Source organism: Hordeum vulgare, chromosome 7H, assembly GCF_904849725.1.
Source record: "Hordeum vulgare subsp. vulgare chromosome 7H, MorexV3_pseudomolecules_assembly, whole genome shotgun sequence".
NCBI lineage: Eukaryota > Viridiplantae > Streptophyta > Magnoliopsida > Poales > Poaceae > Hordeum > Hordeum vulgare.
This window is the reverse complement of record NC_058524.1, coordinates 159,510,957-159,535,667: the sequence shown is the minus strand read 5'-3', so window position 1 is coordinate 159,535,667 and position 24,711 is coordinate 159,510,957.

The following is a 24,711-nucleotide window of genomic DNA, read 5'->3' as shown; positions in this document are numbered from 1 at the left end:
GCTCATTACCATTGACATGGAAAGTGACATTGCCTTTGTTGCAATCAATAACAGCCCCTGCGGTGTTTAAAAAGGGTCTTCCAAGGATAGCCACCATGGCATCATCCTCGGGAATATCCAGAATAACAAAGTCCGTTAAGATAGTAACGTTAGCAACCACAACAGGCACATCCTCGCAAATGCCAATAGGGAAAGCAGTTAATTTGTCGGCCATTTGCATGGAGATTTCAGTGGGTGTCAACTTATCCAATTCAAGTCTACGGTAAAGATAGAGAGGCATAACACTAACACTGGCTCCAAGATCGCATAAAGCAGTTCTAACGTAGTTTCCTTTAATGGAGCAAGGTATAGTGGGCACTCCAGGATCACCTAGTTTCTTAGGAGTTCCACTCTTGAAGGTATAATTAGCGAGCATGCTGGAAATCTCAACCTCAGGTATTCTCCTCTTATTAGTCACAATATCCTTCATGTACTTAGCATAAGGAGACATTTTGAGCATATCTGTCGAACGCATTTGCAGAAAGACAAGTCTAATCATTTCAACAAAGTGCTCAAAATCCTCACCATCCTTTTTCTTGGATGGTTTGGGAGGAAAGGGCATGGGTTTCTGAACCCATGGTTCTCTTTCTTTACCATGCTTCCTAGCAATAAAGTCATTCTTATCGTATCTCTTGTTCTTAGGTTGTGGGTTATCAAGATCAACACTAGGTTCAATCTCCACATCCTTATCATTACTAGGTTGAGCATCATCATGAACATCACTATCGATATTATCATTAGGCTCATGTTCATCACCTTAGTATCTGCAGCAAAGTTTCAGTAGCAAAGTAGTGTGATAGCAACAGTAGCAACGGTAACAAAAGCAGCAGTGACAACAGTAGTAACAAAGTAACGTAGCAAGGACCAGTAGGAAAAGACTCGTAGGAATTGGATCGGTGATGGATAATTATGCCGGATGACATTCATCATGCAACAGTTATAACATGGGGAGATATGTAACTAGCTCCAGTTCGTCAATGTAATGTAGGCATGTATTCCGTATATGGTCATACATGCTTATGGAAAAGAACTTGCATGACATCTATTGTCCATCCCTCCCGTGGCAGCGGGGTCCTAATGGAAACTACGGGATATTAAGGTTCTCCTTTTAATAGAGAATCGGAACAAAGCATTAGCACATAGTGAATACATGAACTCCTCATACTATGGTCATCTCCGGGAGTGGTACCGGCTATTGTCACTCTAGGGTTGTCGGGTCATAACACATAGTAGGTGACTACAACTTGCAAGATAGGATCAAGAACACGCATATATTGATGAAAACATAATAGGTTCAGATCTGAAATCATGGCACTCGGGCCCTAGTGACAAGCATTAAGCATAACAAAGTAGTAGTAACATCAATCTCAGAACATAGTGGATACTAGGGATCAATCCCCATCAAAACTAACTCGATTACATGATAGATCTTATCCAACCCATCACCGTCCAGCAAACCTACGATGAGATTACTCACGAACGATGAAGAGCATCATGGAATTAGCGATGAAGGAAGGTTGGTGATGACGACGGTGATGATCTCCCCTCTCCGGAGCCCAGAACGGACTCCAGATCTGCCCTCCAGAGGAAGAACAGGTGGTGGCGGCGCCTCCGTATCGTAAAACACGATGAACTCTTCTCCTTGATTTTTTTTCTGGGCGAAAGGGACTGAATAAAGTTGGAGTTGGAGGCGGCAGAGCCCCGAGGGCCCCACAAGCCTGCAAGGCGCGGCCAGGGGGGCCCGCGCCTCCTGGGCTTGTGGGCTCCTCGCTCCACGTCTCCGGTTGATTCTTGCGCTAGTATTTTTTATATATTCCACAAAAAATCCTCGTAAATTTCCAGGTCATTCCGAGAACTTTTATTTCTGCGCAAAAACAACACCATGGCAATTCTGCTAAAAACAACGTTAGTAGTTTCATTCAAATCATGCAAATTAGAGTCCAAAACAAGGGCAAAAGAGTTTGGAAAAGTAGATACGATGGAGATGTATCAAGCAGTATCCCAAAACCTCATGGGTTGCTGCTAAAGGGCCCCCTGTTGATCCATCCAATCTAACAAGCTTTGCATGTGAATTATCCTATTCTTCAGATGAGTGATTTGACTCCAACTATAAACTGTTCAAAAATCAATCTGGTGAAGTATTTGCTCGATATGTTGGAACTAACTGCAGGAATGGACCGCCCCTGAGGAAAATCTGGGTCCCCAAAAGTTGCCTTGAAAATCTTCAAGTGAATGTCCTCATGACACCACCTACGAAGAGTTTGAACCCCAAATCAAATTCCTCAGGAGGACCAAAGTCTTCAAGAGGATCAAAATCCTCACCTGGTCAAAACTATGCTTGTACCCGTGCTAATGCTTCTAACATGCACGGAAATTACAAGGAATATGAATATGAGCGTTATTCTTCAAATCGTTATGTTCATAAATCCTCAAAGAAATTCTCTGCGTATTCATTTGAGTACTTTAACCCCCTACTATTAAGAGAAGTGCATTAGCCTCAATGGCCCCTTTCTCATATGGTGCTCGCAGGATGATGAATGCTTTACCACCCCTTCAGAGGTGGGTGGTGAAGAAATTGAACTAATCACTTCTGTAGGTCAGGTCTCCAGATGAAAATCATCATCTGAAGAATTTGCTGGAGACCTGATGAAAATGCTTGATAGGACGCAATCTAACATTGATGAAATGAAAAATATTTCACACGTCCTCATAATTACTATTTATGATGAAATTCCTATCTGATGAAATTGATATCATATTCTTCAAGTCTGAAGCATATGAGATGGTAAGCTGTACTGATTCATCTGCAGGATTACAAACCCAAGAGCATTGAGTGGGTTCTTGATAGTGGCTGCACACATCACATGACTGGTGACAAAAGCTTTCAAATGAATATGCCACTAAATCCATCACCCGTGAAGAAAATCACTTATGCTGACAAAGGTAAAAGCAAGGTATTGGGACTTGGCAAAGTGGCTATTTCCAAGGACATGCACATGGACAAAGTGATGCCTGTTGAATCCCTTGGGTTTAACCTCATGTAAGTCTCAATGCTTTGTGATCTTGATATATTTGTTATCTTTGGAAGATATAGATGTGTTGTCATCATGGAATCCGAGAGATCCAAAGTCTTTGAAGGTGTTAGAAGAGGGGATTTGTACATTGTTGATTTCTCTACACGTCCTCAACCAGCCACTTTCTTACTAGCAAAAACCTCAGAAGGGTGGCTGTGGCATCGAAGACTTGTTCATGCAGGCACGAGGAATTTGCACACGCTCACGAAGAAGAGGCATGTCATCGGCATCGAATCAGTCAAATTCCTCAAGGACCACCTTTGCGGTGCTTGTGAGTCTGGGAAAATGACCAGATCCAAGCACCCCTCGAAGACCATCATGACCACTACTCGACCATTTGAATTGCTTCACATGGATCTATTTGGACCTACTCATTATGCCACTCTAACAAATGCAGCATCTTTATATGGCTTTGTCATAGTTGATGATTATTCCAGATACACTTGGGTGCATATCATTTTGTATAAAACTGAAGTGCAGGAAGTCTTCAAACGATTTGCATCAAGGGCCTCGACGAACTTCGGCCTCAAGATCAAACACATCAGGAGTGAAAATGGAACAGAATTCAAAAACACTGGTCTTGAAAATTATCTTCATGAACTTGGTATTACTCATGAATTGTGTGCTCCTTATACTCCTCAACAGAATGGTGTCGTCGAAAGAAAGAACATGACTCTGGTTGAGATGGCAAGAACCATGCTTGAAGAATATCAGCCTCCTCGTCTTTTCTGGCTTGAAGCAATCAACACTGCATGCCATATCATCAACAGGGTATATCTTCACAAATTCCTCAAGAAAACCTCATATGAACTCCTCACTGACAAGAAACCCAATGTAAGTTATTTCAAAGTCTTCGGTGCAAAATGCTCGATTAGAGATCCTCACCGTAGCTCAAAGTTTGCACCTAAGGCACATGAGGGTTTTATGCTTGGTTATGGAAATGACTCGCACACCTACAGAGTCTTCAACACCTATCACAACAAGGTTGTTGAAACTGTAGATGTGCGGTTCGATGAAACTAATGGCTCGCAAAGAGAGCAATTGCCTCCTGATCCAGATAAGCTGTCTCCTGAGGAAGCAATAAAGCTCAAAGCTACTGAAGACATTGTTCCCACTAAGGAAATTGCTGAAGACATCATTCCCAGCACTGATGAAAATCAAGAAGATGCTCCTGAGGAAATTTCTCCAGAACCAATTCCTCAGCCCAGACGAAATCCTCAACCAGCTCATCCGAGGATTGCAAATGAAGTAGAACTTGACAAAATCCTCAATGACATCAACGCGCCAGGTCCTCTCACTCTCTCAAAAGCTTCACACTTAGTTAACTTTTGTGGGCATTTTTTCCTTTGTGTCTATCATAGAACCTTCAAAAGTTGTTAAGGCTTTCATGGAACCGGAGTGGATCCAAGCCATGCAAGACGAACTTCTTCAATTCAAGCTGAATGACGTATGGGAGCTCGTCAAACGACCAGATCCTCGCAAGCACAATATCATCGACACCAAGTGGATTTTCCGAAACAAGCAAGATGAGGATGGTCAAGTGGTGAGGAATAAGGCACGACTTGTAGCCCAAGGCTACACACAGGTTGAAGGAATTTATTTCGATGAAACTTTTGCACCTGTTGCTAGACTTGAAGCTATTCGAATACTAGTTGCTTATGCTAATCATCATAACATTATCTTATATCAAATGGATGTGAAAAGTGCATTCCTCAATGGTAAGCTTGAGGAAGAAGTATATGTAGATCAGCCCCCAGGTTTTGAGGATCCAAAGAATCCAGACAAAGTCTTCAGACTCAAAAAGGCGCCCTATGCTCTCAAACAAGCCCCTCGGGCGTGGTACGATACATTGAAGGAATTCCTCATGAAGAAAGGCTTCAAACCTGGTTCACTCGATCCAACTCTTTTCACAAAATCCTATGATAATGAACTATTTGTGTGCTAGATATATGTCGATGACATCATATTTGGTTGTACTGACAAACATTACAGTGATGAATTTGCTTACATGATGAGTGAAGAATATCAGATTTCTATGATGGGGGAGCTGAAATTCTTCTTAGATCTTGAAATTCGTCAACAACGCAATGGGATCTTCATATCACAGGAGAAATACCTCAAGGACGTTCTGAGGAAATTCGACCTGCATGAATGCAAAGGTGCCAAGACTCCCATGCCTACCAATGACCACCTCTGCACTGACAAAAATGGTAAAGAATTCGATCAGCAAGTATATCGCTCCATGATTGGCTCTTTACTGTATTTGTGTGCATCTAGGCCAGATATAATGCTTAGTGTTTTCATGTGTGCACGTTTTCAAGCAAAACCAAAGGAATCACACCATAAGGTTGTGAAGCATATTCTTCGATACTTAGCTCACACACCAACACTAGGATTATGGTACCTCAAGGGCTCAAATCTTCATCTTGTGGGATATTCTGATTCTGACTATGCTGGTGACCGTGTGGATCGCAAGTCAACTTCTGGCACATGTCATTTCCTCGGAAGATCATTAGTCTGTAGGTCCTCAAAGAAGCAGAACTACGTTTCTCTCTCCACTGCCGAAGCTGAGTACATTGCTGTTGGTTCATGTTGTGCTCAATTGCTATGGACGAAGCAAACCCTCAAGGACTACGGCATCAACATGAAGAATGTGCCTATCTACTGCGACAATGAGAGTGCAATCAAGATTGCATACAACCCAGTACAACACTCGAAGACTAGGCACATCGAGATTCGTCATCATTTTCTTCGGGGCCAAGTCCTCAAGGGCAATATCCTCATCGACCATGTGAAGACTGATGATCAACTAGCAGATATCTTTACTAAGCCCTTGGATGAGAAAAGGTTTTGCAAGTTGCGGTGTGAGCTAAATATCTTATAATCTTCAAATGTTTTGTAAACACATGCACACATCCTAACACTTATGCAAAATTGATGACTTAGATGTGCAACACACGAAGAATCGATTTTATTCAACCAGTGAAGAATATCACTCTTAGTGTGTGGAAATTAACAAAGAAATTGATTCTCACGGTGCTACGACAATTGTACGCGGCGTCTGAAATCAACATTCTTATACGGTGGGTCATGCCACCACCCAACTTGAAATTCCTCAAGTTGAATTTCTTGAAAGCTAAATTTCCTCAAATTTGATTTTCTTCAAACTTGTTTTTCTTCAAAGTTGTAATTCATCAACATGACTTTTGTCACAAAATCCTCAAGTTAATCAAAATCTTCAAAAACACTTGATGATTTTCATTTGCCTATATATATATATATAGACTGTGATTTCAAAGTCCTCAACAATATTCACTTATAGCTAATTCTTCAACTTGATATTTCATCTAAGTGAATGTGATCGGACCCTACTTCTCTTCTATGCTATACTCACCCAGTCTATTCAATTCTTCATATGCATTCTACTTGAAACTTTGTTCAAAATCCTCACTGCGTCCTTGTCAGCTGATGATTTTGTAACAAAATCCTCAAATCCTCAAAAATGATTTTTATATTGTTACATAGTAACCGAACCCCACTTCCCACGATCAGATAAGCACGATCTCCACCGCTTTAAACGGTTGCTACACGTGTCCTGTGGAGACGAAAGGGCAGGGGCAGTTTGGTCCGAAAGAATCGGCCGGACAGTTTTCACCTGAGCTATAAATATGTCCTTACCCCTCCGGTCAAAACTCTTCGTTCTCTCTCGACCTCCTCTCCGCTACAGCAAAGCCCTAGCGCCACCGCTAGAAGTTTCGTCATCGGCGTGGAAAAGCTTCACTACCTCGACCTCTCCGTCGTCGAAATCATGCCGGAACCGGAACGCCTTCGTCCGCCGCCGCCGTAGCTGTCCTCTGTTGCCAAGTTAGGGCGCAGTGGACTCGCACCGAAGAGCATCTACTGCTACTTCTTCTTCTGTTCTTCGTGTGCGCTATATAGGGTAAATAAAAGCCTATTTTTACAGTCCCTTTCAATCTACTATTTTACCTTAGATTCGTGGAATCTGTTTTTCCTCAAGTGTCTATCAGTCTCTATTCCTCAAACACTTCTTATTCCTCAATTGTTGATGAATTTCACTAAGCTACTAAAAGTCTTCACGAGATTCCTCAATTATGCAAATTTTCGAATCTGTACAACTCTGGAACCCAAAATCAGAGTGCTTAGACAAATTCCTCAACCCAGTGGTCAAATTCCTCAACTTTAAATTTTTCAATTTCTTCAAATCTAAAAACGCATATGACCTCTCCAAATTCCTCGCAACTATACTCTGTTCACAGGTACAAAAATGTCAGCTGATGAATCTCTAGGTTCTCACCAACTTAACTCATTTGCAGCGTTTCTTGAAGAAAATCGGCAAGTGTCATCAGAACCCTCAAGAGTTCAATTTCCTCAGCAAAAGCCTCAGCTGAAGAATATGGAAGATGACAGGAAGCAAAAGGGTGGCAAGAAGCTCGAGCAGAACACTGCCATTGATATCCCTGAGGATATCTACTTGGAATACTGCACACCAGATGAGCAAGAGACAATGCCCAAGAGGAAAATAACGCTTCAAAAGATAGAACGCCGGTGGGCTAAGGAGTGGAAAGAATACAGATTCGTCACTCCAAAGTACGCGAAGAAATTCGCTCTTAAGCCACCTGGAAAAAGGGCTCCTCTCGAGGATTATCTAGATGCCCATCCTTCAAGCCTCAAGACGATTGATGACTATCTTGAGGAAAAGACAAAACACTTGTCAAAGCTTCAGAAGAAAACAGAAGCCGTTGTGAGGAAATTTAATGAAGAATCTGCTGCTGCTGCTACTCCCGCAACCACCTCCTCAGCTGCTGAAACTTCTGGCATGGCCATTCCTCAAGTGAAGCGAGCACCACACAAATCTAAGGCTTCAAAGCCTCAAGATAAATTGCTTCAGAAGGCTGCACCTGCATGTGCGCCAAAACCCTCAGCAACACCAAAGGCTTCAAAGCCTGAACACAAGCAGATTGTGAAGCAATTGCCTACTGTCTCCAGCTCCTCTGTTCCTTCTGCAACGAGCTCAGAGACAAAGTCTTCACCAACACCAATGAAGACTAAGGTGACTGCTGGGAGAGGAACCAGAGCCAACCCAAGCAAAGTCATCAAAGTCCCTTCTGCATCAGAAGGCAGTGATGAATATGATGATCAGACACTACAAGCAATCATCAGAAACAAGCAAGAGAGGGCAGCACAAGCTTCAGGCAGCGCCATCCCTATGGCCATGAACCCAAAAGTCCTTTTGGACTACATCAATGTTTGGTATGATGACCCCAACACACCCATTGATGACTTGAATCTTCCTCCAGGCATCAGCCACATGGTGGCCACTTTCATCAATGAGGCCAAGTGGAAGAAGACACAAGCCAAACAAGCAAAGGCTGCGAAGCTGAAGAAGGAGAAATTCCTCAGACAAAATCTCCTCAGCCTGACGCCTGGTGCCCTTGTATCAACCCAGGCAGAATTGAAGACTTCGATAGACAAGTACACCAAGCTATCTGATTGTCAAAGTCTCAAGAACAATTTCATCAAGTTTTCTACCAGCGCAGTTGATGATTACAACAAAAAGGCTGCCCCTCCAGCAACACCACATCAGCCTGAGATTGAGGAAGAACAACCCACCCCTACTGAGGAAATGCCTCAAGAAAGCCGTGCTGATGCACCGGCTACTAAGGAAATAGCTAAGGAAGTTCCAGCTGATGCATCTAAGCCAGCTGATGAATCTGCTCGAGTTGAAGAACATGCTTCAGCTGAGGAAACTGCCAGGATGGATATGACTCCTCCGCCTGAAGAGAAAATGCCTTCACCAAAATCTTCAAAGGTGAAGAAAATGACTCCGTCTGCATCAGACGTGAAGAAAACCAGGGCTGCAGAAAAGGAAGCTAAGAAGAGAAAAGCTTCCTCAACACCAGAATCAACTGAGGCCAAGCGCCTCAAATCTCTTGAAGAAAATGCTCCTTTGGATGTTGTGCCTCTCAAGATTGCTCCTTCTTATGAAATGATTCCCTTCGAGAGCAAAGACAAGGAGCATCTAACTGATGAGGAAATGAAGACTGTTGAGTGTGAGGAATACACTGATGAGGAGATTCAAATTGATGACAGCCCTCAGACGTCCATTCCTCCTGAAGAACCTTCTCAAGGATCAACTGCAGCAGCTGATGAATTTGGCTCCTCCTCCAAGCAAATTCCTTGAGCTGAGGAAAACCAAGGAGAAGATCCTCAGCCCGAAGAAAATCCAAATCCTGAGCAAAACCCTCAACCTGAGCAAAATCCTCAACCTGAGGCACAAGCTGATGAAATTCCTCATCCTGAGGAAGATGCTGAAGAAAATGCCCCTGCTCTAAATACATAAACTGTTCTTGTGGTTATCAATCCAGAGACTGCCATGATTATCTCTCCTCAAGGGAAGAAGCAAAATTTTCAACCTATGCAGCATCAACCCTTCTCCAAGCGGCCTAAGTTTCAGAAGGAAGCGTTCTATGAAGAACGCATGTATTTCATCGGAGAAAATCCTTATGACAAGCCTCGCATTAGGCACATGAAGTTTTGGACAAGGACTCAGCTCAACTATTATGCATTTGTGCTTTGTGGAAGAAACAAAATATTTCAGCACATGCATATTCCTCATGTTGAGCTTGAAGAAACTCCTTGCTTCGCCCCAACCCTCAACGTTCTCCATGAAGCAGGACTGCTTCCTCTTTGTACTGATATCTGCGATTGGAACAACGACATCGTTCTTAAATTCGATGCAACTTTGCATATCTCGAGATATCCAACAGATATCAACACTTGGGTGCTGGATTGGATGACGCAGCACACACACTTCAAGGCCCCTGCAAATGAGCTGCTGCGAGAACTTCCTGTGTCAATTCCTTCAGAACAGGTCGTGAAGATGTATGATGAACGGGAGCTGCCCAATAAGCTGATGGAAGTCCTCATGAAGCCTTTGGCCAAGGATGAACCACCAAGAACAAATTTCCTGGTCCATGAAGTGAAGTATGAACCCAGGACTGTTTACAGAATCCTTTGCAGTGTTCTTGCGCCAATCAACTGCCATGATGATGAAGAAGATGTTGTAGGCATCATGAAGAATATCCTCTTCAACATCATCCATAGCATCCCCATAAATCTTCACGATTTCTTCTTGAGGACTCTAGGTGACAATGCTATGTCACCCTTTGACTTGAAGATTTACGCTCCATGGATCATGAGATTCATCAGACGCAGGTCAGGCATCAACTATCATGCTGATTTCAATAATCACATTGGATATATGCCTCCGATCAGGGTCAACAAGAAGACTTTCGAGCCAGTTGAAGGAAAAGGCAAGTCTGTGATCGATGAAGGCAGTCGGTCCCTTGATGGCCAGTTTCGTGAGCCAGATGCATATTCTTCATGGGATGGTACTGAAACCCAACCGCCAAGTCCTGTCGCCCAACGTGTGTTGAACAGCAGAGAGCTCCTCCTCAGTCTTCACCAAAAGGTCGATCGCTATCACAAGTGGGTCAAATGTCAATTCGGCCCATTGTGAAAACACTCAATGAGACTCAGAATGCAGTGAAGCTTAATCATCACTATATTCATGAGGTTTTTGATCGTACCTGGGCCACACTGGCTCATTTGAGGACTCCATCAGAACTTGAAGAATTGGAGTTTACACAGGACTTCGACTGGTCATGCCCACCAAAGAAGAAATTCAGGCCAATTCCAGTTCCAGACCTTGAGGACAATTCGTTTTCTTCATTTCGCACTGCAGAATCTGATGAAGACCAACAAGACACTGCCACTCCCAAGAATTCTCACGCGTCTTCCTCAACTGCCAAGAAGTGAAAGTCTTCACGGGGCGTTAGTCCTCGGTGTTGTTCCTTTTCGTCACTTGATGACAAAGGGGAGAAATCTGAGAGTTAGTCTTCATGCGGGATATATTTTGGGGGCTTATGAACTTTATTAAGTTACAAACTCTTGGCTCTTCTGAAGTGTTTTATGTAATGAGTTGTAACTTAAGCCGGATGGTACTCTGACGCTTTTAACGTTTTTCTTCGCATGCTTATTCCTCAAAATATTAATGCACGCATGCTGGAATTCGTCAGATACTATTTCTCATCATGCATTCTCAATTTCTTCATACTATATGTCATATGTATGCATGATTTACAAGACTTAGGGGGAGATCACCATGATATAAATCATCAATGTGCATTTGCTGTGAAAAGCAAAATCCTCAAGATATGCACATCTTCAGGGGGAGTCTCTCTGTATCTTGTTTTCAAATTCCTCAAAATGAGTATTTACACTTCATATTTTTATCCCCGTTGAAGACTTAACCTAATTGTCATCAACCATCAAAAAGGGGGAGATTGTAAGTGCATCTAGTGCCCCTTAGTGATTTTGGTGGTTCGAAGACTTATAGGTTAAGTATCTAATGTGTTCATGAGTGTACACAGGATCTATAAGTCGCTGAGGAGTTTGAAATATTCGATGAATATCGACCCCTAAAAATGTATATCTTCGGCTGAAGAAATTGGTCTGAAGATGAAGAATTGAATCGCGAAGAAATTGCGATGAAAGTGATATTCCTCATGAAGATATTGAAGATGAGGAATTCGGTGTGTCCTGAAGAAAATCAATCTGGAGACTTTGAAGCATGAAGATTTATTTTGTCTGTTTTATTTTCTTCACTTTTGAGTCATAGGAACACCATACTACTAAAGGGGGTAAAAGTAACACGTCGCAATGAATTTCCTCATGATGCTCAACCCAAGCCTAATACTACCAAAAGACTCATGTGAGTAATATGAGAGACATGAGGATTCTCACAGTTGAGGGTCCCGACCGTTACCGCAATTCGCGCCGCATCACTGATCTTATCCACACCAACGGTCATAGTATTTAAGGGCATTAATGTCAAATCATGTTGGGATGCTCCCAGGCTATAAATAGCCGCCCCCACAACCAATAGCTGGTTGGATGCTCTATTAGAAACTGACACTTGTCATAAGAGCAACCCAAATTCCTCAGAGTCTTCGAGAGTAAATCATCAGTGAGGAAATACCCCAAACACCAAGCCACAAACCAAAACCAAGTGATTGAGCATCACTGAAGAAGTTGTTCCTATGTGGGACTGAAGCGTTTTACCTTTGAGGATTGTGCATTGCTACCTCTTGAGCTTGCGTTGGTTTTTCCCTTGAAGAGGAAAGTGTGATGCAGCACAGCAACAGTAAGTATATTCCTCAGTTTGAGAACCAAGGTATCAATCCAGTAGGAGTATCAAGGAAAGTCTCCAAAGTACCTGCGCAAAAACAGCAAACTTGCACCCACCGCTACAAAGGGGTTGTCAATCCCTTCACGATTGATTGCAAGGTGAGATGTGAAGGCGGAAAGTGCAACAAAGTAAAAGTGTAAGGCTGAAAATATGATGTGAAGTAGACCCGGGGGCCATAGTGTTCACTAGAGGCTTCTCTCATGATAGCAAATATTACGTTGGGTGAACGAATTATTGTCGAGCAATTGATAGAACTGCGCAAAATCATGACAATATCCAAGGCAATGATCATACATATAGGCATCACGTCTGAGACAAGTAGACCGATACTTTCTGCATCTACTACTATTACTCCACACATCGACCGCTATCCAGCATGCATCTAGTGTATTAAGTTCATGACAAACGGAGTAACGCCTTAAGAAAGATGACGTGATGTAGAGGGATAAATTCATGCAATAGATATAAACCCCATCTTTTTACCCATGACGGCAACAACACGATACATGCCTCGCTGCCCCTTCTGTCACTGGGTGAGGTCACCGCATGGTATGAACCCAAAACCAAGTACTTCTCCCATTGCAAGAATTATAGATCAAGTTGGCCAAACGAAACCTACAACTCAAAGAGAATTACAAGGATATGAAATCATGCATATAAGAGATCAGAAGAAACTCAAATAAGATTCATAGATAATCTGATCATAAATCCACGATTCATCGAATCTCGACAAACACACTGCAAAAGAGAATTACATCAGATAGATCTCCATGAAGATCATGGAGAACTTTGTATTGAAGATCCAAGAGAGAGAAGAATCCATCTAGCTACTAGCTATGGACCCGAAGGTCTATGGTGAACTACTCACGCATCATCATAGAGGAAATGGTGTTGATGGAGAAGCCCTCCGTGTCCGAATCCCCCCTCCGACAGGCACCAGAACGTGCCCCATATGGGATCTTGCGGAGACAGAATCCTGCGGCGGCGGAAAAGTATATTCGTGGCTCTCTCCCGTGGTTTCAGATTTTTAGGGAATTTATAGGCGGAAGAACTAGGGCAGGGGAACCACAGGGGGCCCACAAGCCTGCTAGGCCCGGCCCCCCTAGGCCGGGCTTGGGTGGCTTGTGCCTCCTCCGAGGTCCCCTACCTTGGTTCTCAAGTCTCGTGTGTGTCTTCTGTTATGGAAAAAATCATTCCGCAGGTTTTATTCTGTTTGGACTCCGTTCAGTATTCTCCTCTGAAAAAGGTCAAAAACACGGAAAAAACAGGAACTGGAACTTGGCACTGAGTTAATAGGTTAGTCCCAAAAAATATATAAAATAGCATATTCATGCATACAAAACATCCAAAGATGACAAGATAATAACATGGAACCATAAAAAATTATAGAGACGTTGGAGGCATATCAAGCATCCCCAAGCTTAACTCCTGCTCGTCCTCGAGTAGGGAAGTGTTAAAGACTGGATTTTTGATGTGGAATGCTACCTAACTTATTTGTCCTTTTGGAACTTATTTCTTGTGGCATGAATGTTCAGATCCGTGAGATTCAAAACAATAGTTTGCCATTGACATGAAAACAATAATACTTCAAGCAAATTAGCTAGATAATCATGAACTTTTCGAAGTAACAAGGCCAAATAAAGTTATCCCTACAAAATCATATAGTGTGGCTATGCTCCATCATCCCCACACAACGAATTTAAATCATGCACAACCTTGGTATTGGCCAAGTAATTGTTTTCACACTCTTACTTTCTCAAACTTTTTCAACTCTCACGCAATACATGAGCGTGAGCCATGGATATAGCACTATAGGTGGAATAGAGTGTGGTGGAGGTTGTGAGGCAAAAAGGAGGAGATGGTCACATCGACTCGGCGTATCAATGGGCTATGGATATTCCCATCAATAGATATCAATGTGAATGAGTAGGGATTACCATGCAACGGATGCACGAGAGCTATAAGTATGTGAAAGCTCAAAAGAAGAACTAGTGGGTGTGCATCCAACTTGCTTGCTCACGAACACCTAGGGAAATTTTGAGGAAGCCCATCAATGGAATATACAAGCCAAGTTATATAATGAAGATTCCCACTAGTATATGGAAGTGTCAAACCAAGAGACTCTCTATCATGAAGAACATGGTGCTATTTCAAAGCACAAGTGTGGAAACAGATAGTAGCATTGTCCCTTCTCTCTTTTTCTCTCCTTTTTTTTTGTTTGGGATCTTTGGCCTCTTTTTTTCATTTTTTTGTGTGCATATTTGGCCTCTTTCTCTTTTTTTTCCTCACATGGGATAATTCTCTAATATTGATGATCATCACACTTTTATTTACTCACAACTGAATACTTAGAACAATGATGACTCTATAGGAAATGCCTCCGGCAGTGTACCGGGATGTGCAACGATCTAGCTTAGCGTATGACGTTGAAACATCTCGCTAGCTATCTTACGATCATGCAATGGCAATATTAAAGTGACGACACATGTCATGAGACGGAACGGTGGGAGTTGCATGGCAATATATCTCGGAATGGCTATGAAAATGCCATAATAGGTAGGTATGGTGGCTGTTTTGAGGAAGGTATATGGTGGGTTTGTGCACCGGCAAAAGTTGCGCGGCACTAGAGAGGCTAGCAATGGTGGAAGGTGAAAGTGCATCTATACCATGGACTCACATTAGTCATGTAGAACTCATATACTTATTGCGAAAGTTTTTATTAGTAATCGAAAGAAAGTGCTAAACGCATACTCCTAGGGGAAGGGTTGGTAGGTGTTAACCATCGCGCGATCCCGACCGCAACACAAAGGATGACAATCAATAAATCAATTATGCTCCGACTTCCTAACATAGCGGTTCACCATACGTGCATGCTACGGGAATCACTAACTTCAACACAAGTATTTCTAGATTCACAACACCCTACTAACATAACTCTAATATTACCATATCCATGTCTCAAAACTAATTGATATGAATCAAACTTCTCTTCACTAATCAATGCACATGAATATGGAAGTTTTTATTATATCCTCTTTGGATGCCTATCATCTTTAGGACTACTTTCATAGCACAAGCCAATTACCAAGCTACTCAAAGAGAGCACTCTCAAAAAGATATAAGTGAAGATCGAGAGTTCTTTTTTCTCCAAAATATGACACCGTCGTGCTCTAAAAAGATCTAAGTGAAGCACTAGAGCAAAGTTATCTAGCTCAGAAATATAAGTGAAGCACATGCGAGCTAAATTGCCTAACTCAAAAGATATAAGCGAAGCTCAAGGAGTATTCTAGCAAAATCACGATGAGTGTATGTCTCTCTCAAAAAGGTGTGCAGCAAGGATGATTGTGACACAACAAAAAAAGACTCCTATAATATACGACGCTCCAAGAAAAACACATATCATGTGGTGAATAAAAATATAGCTCCAAGTAACATTACCAATGGATTGAAGACGAAAGAGGGGATGCCTTCCCAGGGCATACCCAAGCTTAGCATTTTTGGTGTCCTTGAATTTGGCTTGGTATGCCTTGGGAAACCCCAAATTTGAGCTCATTCCACTCTTTATCCCATTGTCCATGAGAACATCACCCAAAACTTGAAAACTTCACAACACAAAACTTAAACAGAAACTCGTGATATCATTAGCGTAAGAAAACAAACTACCAACTCTTTAGGTACTGTAGCAAACTTGATTTCTATTTATATTGGTGTTATATTACTGTATTCTTACTTTTCCATGGCTAGTACCCCCCGATACTATCCATAGTTTCATCAAAATAAGCAATCAACACAACAAAAACAAAATCTGTCAAAAACAAACCAGTCTGTAGAAATCTGTATACTTCGTATACTTCTGGTATCTCAAAAATTCTGAAAAATTACGACAATTTGTGCAATTGGCATAACAACCAGCAGCAAAACGAATCAACTCAAAAGCTCTTTCTGGATAAAAATGAAAAATAATTTCCTGAGCGAAAAGTTTCTGTCTTTTTCAGCAAGATCAAACAACCATCACCAAAACTAGTCATAAAGGTTTTACTTGGCACAAACACAAAAAGAAACACAAAAAATACAATCATAACATAATTATGATGGTGCGGACGCAACAAAACATAAAGAAAAAAGCAAAGATAAATTCATTGGGTTGCCTCCCAACAAGCGCTATTGTTTAACGCCCTTAGCTAGGCATAAGGCGATAGAATCACGTATCGTCGTCTTTGGTGCTCAAACCATGAGTAGGGTGAACACTCATCATCTTAAGATCATCATCTCTCTTACTATATGATTCACCATTATTTTTAGGAACAAAAACAGACTTGGTGGCCTTATTGTGGGCAAAATTTGGAGTATTCTGTACAGCGGCAAAAGCGGAACCCAAGTTGGTTATAACATCCTCTAGTTTGCCAATCCTAGCGGAATGATGACCTAGTTTTTCATTAACGGTGGGTTCCCTCTCCTTTAAATTTTTCAAAGTCATTCCCACCTTGGATCCATACTAAGTGATTTGATTGTGGATCTTTTTATCCAAACTTTCAATGAGTTCAGTCGTAGCAACTTTATTTTCAATGATATCCAGCCTACGCATCACATGTTCCAAAGTTAAGGTAGTTCCATTAACCATGGGTGGGGGTGAGCCTAACAAATTTATTAAAGCACTGTAAGAATCAACGGTATGGCTACCCAAGAAATTTCCGCCTACGATGGTGTCAAGAACATACCTATTCCAAGGGGAAATACCCACATAAAAGCTGCGAAGTAGGACGGTAGTAGATTGCTTACGAGTAGATCTACTCTGAGCATTGCAAAAACTATACCAAGCATCCTTCAATATGTTTGAAATTGGGAACTTCGCGCTCGGGAGTATCGTTTGAAGCGGTAGGTTTAGCCATGAGGACAGGTAGACTATCCCACACAAGCAAGCAGAAAGCAAGCGAAAGAAAAGGGCGAACAAAAAAGGCAAATATTTTTGTAATTTTTGTTTTTCAGAAGTGGGGGAGAGGAAAACGAGAGGCAAAAAAAGTAAATGCAAGAGATGAGTTTGCGACAGTTACTTGGATAAGCTTCATTCAGAATAGTCCCCGTACTAGAAATTGACACGTTGGAGGAAGACTATTCTTGACTTGATACTCCCCGACAACGGTGCGAGAAATTGGCACGTTGACGGGAGACTATTATTGACTTGATCCTCCTCCCCGGCAACGACGCCAGAAATTCTTCTTGCTACCTCTTGAGCTTGCTTTGGTTTTTCCCTTGAAGAGGAATGGGTGATGCAGCACAGCAACAGTAAGTATTTCCCTCTGTTTGAGAACCAAGGTATCAATCCAGTAGGAGTATCAAGGCAAGTCTCCAAAGTACCTGCGCAAAAACAGCAAACTTGCACCCCAACGCTACAAAGGGGTTGTGAATCCCTTCACGGTTGATTGCAAGGTGAGATCTGAAGGCGAAAAGTGCAACAAAGTAAAACTGTAAGGCAGAAAATATGATGTGAAGTAGACCCGGGGGCCATAGTGTTCACTAGAGGATTCTCTCATGATAGCACATATTACGGTGGGTGACTGAATTATTGTCGAGCAATTGATAGAACCGCGCAAAGTCATGACGATATCTAAGGCAATGATCATACATATAGGCATCACGCCCGAGACAAGTAGACCGGTATTTTCTGCATCTACTACTATTACTCCACACATCGACCGCTATCGAGCATGCATCTAGAGTATTAAGTTCATGACAAATGGAGTAATGCCTTAAGCAAGATGACATGATGTAGAGGGATAAATTCATGCAATAGATATAAAGCCCATCTTTTTACACTTGATGGCAACAACACGATACGTGCCTCGCTACCCCTTCTGTCACTGGGTGAGGTCACCGCACGGTATGAACCCAAAACCAAGCACTTCTCCCATTGCAAGAATTATAGATCAAGTTGGCCAAACGAAACCCACAACTCGAAGAGAATTACAAGGATATGAAATCGTGCATATAAGAGATCAGAAGAAACTCAAATAAGATTCATAGATAATCTGATCATAAATCCACAATTCATCGGATCTCGACAAACACACTACAAAAGAGGATTACATCGGATAGATCTCCATGAAGATCATGGAGAACTTTATATTGAAGATCCAAGAGAGAGAAGAAGCCATCTAAGTACTAGCTATGGACCCGAAGGTCTATGGTGAACTACACACGCATCATCAGAGAGGCAATGGTGTTGATGGAAAAGCCCCCCGTGTCCGAATCCCCCCTCCGGCAGGGCACCAGAACGTGCCCGAGATGGGATCTTGTGGAGACAGAAGCTTGCGGCGGCGGAAAAGTATATTCATGGATCTCTCTCTCCCGTGGTTTCAGATTTTTAGGGAATTTATAGGCGGAGAACTAGGGCAGGGGAGCCACAGGGGGCCCACAAACCTGCTAGGCCCGCCCCCCTAGGCCGGGCATGGGTGGCTTGTGAGCTCCTCCGAGGTCCCCTGCCTTAGTTCTCGAGTCTCCTGCGTGTCTTCTGTTATGGAAAAAATCATTATGCGGGTTTTTTTTCGTTTGGACTCCGTTCAATATTCTCCTCTGAAAAAGGTCAAAAACACGGAAAAAACACGAACTGGCACTTGGCACTGAGTTAATAGGTTAGTCCCAAAAAAGATATAAAATAATATATTCATGCATACAAAACATCCAAAGATGACAAGATAATAGCATGGAACCATCAAAAATTGTAGATACGTTGGAGACGTATCATGCATCCTCCAGACGGTTAGGCGTCATGGTGTAGAGCAATCCAGCAGTCAATTGTGGATCGCCGGGTGACCAAGTTTGTGAGGGTTTGGAAGTCTGCCCCGAAGACTTACCACGAGTGTTGGGCGAGGATGTGTGTTCTTAGCTCAAGGAGAATACGGTAGGGACTGTGTGTCTTTTGGTTTCAATACCAAGCCGCTCCAAACCAGACGTACATCTGTCACAAAAGTTGGAACTCGGTCATCAACCACTGTATTCACCGTTAAACGGGTTCTATTTCTTCAACTCTTTCAATTCCTCATATTGTATGTTGAAGATTTTCATTGTCACTGTTTGAAGAATTTGCTGAAGACTTTCTCTGAAATTCCTCAACCCTAAATTCTTCACGCAAGTTAATCCTCACCTGTTTTCTGTGTGCCTGCATACTGTGCAAACTGCTTTTCATATTCTTCCTCTTGAAAACGGTTGTAGTGATACTTTGCACTCCTGATCCTTTGCTGTTTCCGCTGCAAGTTAATCATGAGTGAGGAATTTCCTCAGTGATGAAATTCTAAAAATCTCCTATTCACCCCCTCTAGTCGACATAACGCACTTTCACAAAGTAGTCTATTCACCCCCCCCTAGACATCCCTTCTATCGATCCAACAAAACAACGGTTTTTCAAAGATCTTTCGAAAACCCCGTCGGATGCCACTAATGCCCGAGGAAGACGGTGTGGGTTAGGTACCCACTTGAGGAAGAAGTGGGGTACCGAGGCAAGGTGTGTGTGTTTCCATAAAATGGATTAGATTTAATTTGTGTTGTCCATCCCAACCTTACATGCGCAACCACGACACCCCTTGTGGGACGGGGTTTGTTGATTACTATGGTTGGTATTAGCACAGAGCCCAGATTACTAGTGGCGGGAGTGATGTGGTCACTCTCGACACGGGGTCGTGCCAAGAAAGGATGACCGTGGGTTGGTTCTACAAACACTGGGCACACCGTTGCATGCCCATGTGGATGATACTTGTGATGTACATCATGAGGGATAGCACCAACGAGTGGACTCTTTGTTAGTATCATCATGGGAAAGGCATTGTTCGGGTACCTACCTCATGTATGCAAAATACCGCGAGTCGTAGATTGACACAGAAGTTTTCCGTGTCTTGTGGGTAAAGGGTGCAACCTCTGTAGAGTGTAAAACTATTCGAATAGTCATGTCCACGATCATGGACAGTTGGTGGTCCTTCTTAGACTATGTCCAGATGTTTTCACAACTTGGTATGTGTGCGTCCGAAAGATGAATGTGTCAAACTCGGTTAAGTCAGATGACTTGGCATGGTGGGTGGACATGATTTGTTCAACCACCGGCTTATAATGATATCTATAACTTGTTCATATGGATACCGGTTTCCTCATCATGCATGCCTTCATAAGATGTTGATCATGGCATTGCACTTAAAACTAGATTTCTGCAACTTACCTACTTAGTGATATATCATGTTTTGTTATTACCTTGTTCCACAACATGGATTGCTTACGAGTACATTCAAAGTACTCATTGGCTTGCCATTGGTTGTTTAATTGGCGAGGTATGAAAGAGCGGGAGTTTGATGAAGAGTTTGTTGGAGACGAACACGTGGAGTAGGGTGCTTCCTAGTCAGAATGCTTGTAGGGTTAAGGCAGATGGCATGGATTCACGCTTTCGTTCAAGATTTTTGCAGCTAGTTATGTTTGGTGTGTCGGCCTTCGAGGCCCTATCTATGAAAGACTTGACCTTAATGGTCTTTATTTGTATCGATATGTATGGATGTAAGGCTCTTGTTACTCAACTTATGTGTGTTGAGTGAGCATTGATCTCTGGATCATTGTACACGTGCATTCGGTGACCATGACTTATGAGTCGGGATCCCCATAGAAGGTGATGAGGACCCGAATGGTGAAGTCGGAGACGACGTCGGTGGCCTCAAAGGCCATGCATACGAGGTGATTGTGCGCTACTTAGTTTATGTATAGTTTAGTTTAGGTTAATTTTAATTAGTTTCGTTGAAGCTTGTTAAATTTCATCAAATTTGCACAATATATCGAACTATTTTAAACTTATTTGTAATTGGTGTTTGAACTATTTGAAATGAGGGGACATTTGTGTGACAAGGTTGGATGACCCATGCTAAATGTTCACGAACACATCTGGGCATGTCCATGGACATGTGGGGGTGTCAAGAGGCATCTATATGTGTGATTTTTGATCTCATTTAATGTTAGGAAAATCACATAGTATAAAGTTCTCCTCATTATCTTATTTATTTTAACAAGCAAACATGGCACCTCACCATAGAATTATGAATGAGATGAGGTCAACGTCAACATGCAATTATGCGTGAAAAAAATGCCACAACATTTAATAAAATGTTTTCCATTTAATAATCATACTACTTATATCCAATAAATATTTTACAACTATGCAAAATATATATAAATAAGTCATATGCATGATTAATTTGGTTCTCATGTTATCGACCCAAATTTTCACCAGCTAATTAACCAGCAATACACGGGATGGTCAAAAGGCAGAAATGTGAGAATAAAATGTGGACAGACGAGTGTGTATTTACCCGTCCAAATTGTCCAACACATAAGGGTTTTCAGGCGGCGCTATATATCGCATGTAGCGAGGCAGATTGTCGCCTCCCCAATAGCGACATGGTAACAGGCTGACCCAATAGCATTGTTCGTTTGATTTGTTTTTCGTTCGTTCACTCGTAATTTATTCGTTTATTACATTTTAAACTTAAAATACATATATTTCGAAAAAATACTTAAGTTTCACATTTAGTTTGGTGAAAAATTACTGGTAAAATTTGAAAAATGTCTTAACGCGTATAGAAAAAATATTTAACACGTACTCGAAGAAAAGTGTTCAAAAACATGTATTTGAAGATATGTTAACCATATATTTGAAAATGTTGAAAATATATAAAATAAATGTGTCAGATGGATACAAAAAACATACAATGTGTATGAGAAAATAGACATCAAAATATGTATTAAAAAAATTGAAAATATATTATTTGTATATTGTTCGACATGTAAGAAGAAAATACTTCTGTAGTATGAAAAATGTGCAATGTGTATAAAAAAGTAGACATCAGAAAAATTATTTGTAAAAATATTAATAATGTTTTTTAAATATTACCGCGGTGTAAATAGATTGTTAGCTTCTACTTTTAAAATGGGCTGCTGAAAGATAAAAAAATGAAAGGCGTTTTGTGGTCTCCCCTTCTTTTGGGCTGCTTGTGGATGTATATCATTCAAAATAAATGTTTCAACTTTTCTTTTGAAAAATGTTTAACATGTATTCAGAAAATATTTGAGAACATGTGTTTCAAAAATGCTAACCATGTATTTGAAAAATATTTTATATGCATCAAAAAAAGTTTCAGGTCTATACGTAAATTTTACAATGTATATTTGAGAAGATAGACATCAATACATACATTTAAAAAAATTTATTTAAAAATGGTAAACATATATAATAAACTAATTAATGTCTATACAAAGTATCTATAAAAAATGTAGAAATCAAAACATAAATTTGAAAATAATGTTGATCGCGTATATGAAAAATATTAAGCATGCATCAGAAAGATGTTTCTTGTGTATATAAAAAAATTATATTGTGTATGAAAAAATAGACATCAAAAATATATTTGCAGAATCCTAAGAAATTGGTGGGAAAAATAAAAAATGAAAACCAAAAAAGACAAAAAAGAACAAAGAAGAAAGAAACCCAATGAGAAACATAAACAAAACAAACAAAAATAGAATGTAAAGGAAAGAAATCAATAGAAGTCGTAAACGAAAACATAAAAATGGAATGAAGAAAAAACAATAAAACATACTAGTCCAACTAGTGTGCAGCAAAGAAGAAAAAATCAGTCTACAACGACGACCGAGCGAACAAACACATGGACCTGCCAAGCGATCGAGAGAGCATAACGCGCTAATGGGTGGCACATACCCGCGTATGTCACATACGAAGGGTAATGGGAAGTGAAGCGAGCAATATATAGCTTTAACGAGGGTTTCCTTCGTATCCAACTATAGAAAAATGAGGGGAGGGGGGGGTGCACATCACTGTAATAGAAAGAAATCAAGTCTTATTGTACGCGATGCTACGATCCTCCAAGAGACCAAGGCCATCCATCTTATTACTACGGAGACATGAGTATATCCCATCAACAACAACAAGGGCCATACTGCTAGCGCCTTGATAATCCCTTCCAGTGGCCACCACATACGACTTGCTTGTGCCAGCGACCAAATCCCCAATGGCCCCACCATACTTTGCCATGTAGCCAAACTCCCCTAAGAAAACTACTAAGCTAAGATTACTATCTACATATGCGCTTCGGGCTACTCCCTCACCTCCTTTCCAATCGACGACCGACGAGGCCGATGGCAAGCGTCGGGAATTGGATCCAACCCAACCTAGCAAAGTTGTCGAGCTCCCTCTTTTATCATTTCTCAAATAGTAGAGGAAAAGTGCATTCAACGTAGCTTGAGAGATTCAAGCTAATCCTGATGAATCCAATATTGTCCTTGACGACTATCATAAAATAGGAGTATGACACTCTATGCAATAACCAAATCTATTTATAAACATCAACATGTTGTCCTTTATTGAGTGTACAACGATCTTTACTATAATGCCATCTACACACTCCCACAGACATGGTGTCAGAATACGACAACCTGATAATCTCATGTTATCTCAATTTGTATGTGTAAATGCAGTTTTTAGGCATTTTCCTCACTCTTGATTTGGGACATAATTGTAAGAAATTTGGTGGTTCATTAGCTTGATGCACCCATGCCTTTGCCCATGGGTTGGGGTGGGGTTGTCACATGGACAAGGAAAATGATATTTGACCCGATTTCCATGGGTATATGGTCCTTTTACTATGGTATAATCACAAAAAGGTCATAGGCAGGGTAATGTATATGTCTTAAATTTTGTCATGTAAAATCAGGGAAAGGTTAGTAAAATGCATTGATGCGGTAAAAGCCACCTATGTGGCAATGTATATGTTCTAAATTTTGATGGTTTTTTGGGTGGCTAGTCATTTTGTTCTGTGTTTGGGGATTCATGTGATCATTTTATTGGCAAGTCAAACTATTGGTAGGTCTCTCTTGTTTTCTTGCCATCGAAAAAGTATATGCGTAAACACATTTTACCAAGATTTGTTTCCCTTGTTCATGTAACCGGGAAAGGCACTAGCATACATGCCCAAAATGTGACAAAATGAATGCGCTAACACATATTTTTTCCAGTTTTAGTTGCTTTTCCACGTGGGTAACCATTTTTGTTTTGTGTTGGGCAATTATGTAGCATATGCATGTTTTCCTGAACAATGCTAGAGTTGTGGAAAGATTCTACATTTGTTCTAAAGAAAAACAGATTCTACATATTTACCTTTTTGCGGGGTAATGAGAGTTTTATTCCATAATGGTAGGGCTACAATCTCGAGACAGTTGGTCATCATAATACGAAGGACACGAGTTCAACCATACCGCGGTACAAGCTTCGGTATGGCTATATTTTGA